The 705-nt window shown below is 32.8% G+C and overlaps 1 protein-coding gene across 1 annotated transcript in view; it reads right to left on the minus strand.

The window, feature by feature from the left end:
- Positions 1-705, minus strand: part of LOC101573086 (2'-5'-oligoadenylate synthase-like protein 2) — a 23,432-nt gene that overhangs the window by 7,033 nt on the left and 15,694 nt on the right. The gene's annotated exons all lie outside the window — the stretch shown is intronic.

Genomic DNA, 705 nt, shown 5'->3' on the forward strand with positions numbered 1-705 from the left:
TGGATTGTTATAAAATAAGTTAGCGGGGCTGGTGAGATGGCTCAGTGGTCTAAAGCACCTATTTAGAACAAGCTTAGCAAAGCACATGGACCGCGGTTCAATCCCCAGCACCACATGCCAGCCAGCCCCGCCCCCTGGTGGGCTGAGCTGGCCACACACAGTCACACACAAATAAATAAATAAAAATTTAAAAAAAATATTAAAAAAAAATTAAAAAGAGGTCTTATAATTGAGAAGACAGAGAAAATCAACGGAAAAATATACAAATTACATTAATAGACAACTCCCCAAAGTTTAAGTCCAAAGGTCGCTAACAAATGCATTTATTTTATTTTATTTTTTTGATTGTTATCAGTGTTTTATTTTTTAGTGGTGATAACTCGTTCTTTTTTCCATAAAAGAAATGTTTTTATATTTCAACAACAAAATTGGCCTATAACACAGAGCATCCCATATAAACATACAATGCCATTTAAAAATAAAGTTAAGTCAAAACTAAAAAGAAACTCTAGGTTGAAATTACAACTCTTTCCAGTGATCCCTTTCCATGCTCCTCTAACATGACCACAAAAATCCTTTCAATCTGTATCCTTAATCCAGGGGTTAAATATAATAAAAGAACTATATTTGCTAAGTACTAAATGGAAAGGTTGCAATATTTTGTTAGCTATCTACAGTTTTATTTCTTAGCTATTGTTAATTTTT

This window comes from Octodon degus, unplaced genomic scaffold, assembly GCF_000260255.1.
Source record: "Octodon degus isolate 3935 unplaced genomic scaffold, OctDeg1.0 scaffold00079, whole genome shotgun sequence".
In the NCBI taxonomy this organism is placed as follows: domain Eukaryota; kingdom Metazoa; phylum Chordata; class Mammalia; order Rodentia; family Octodontidae; genus Octodon; species Octodon degus.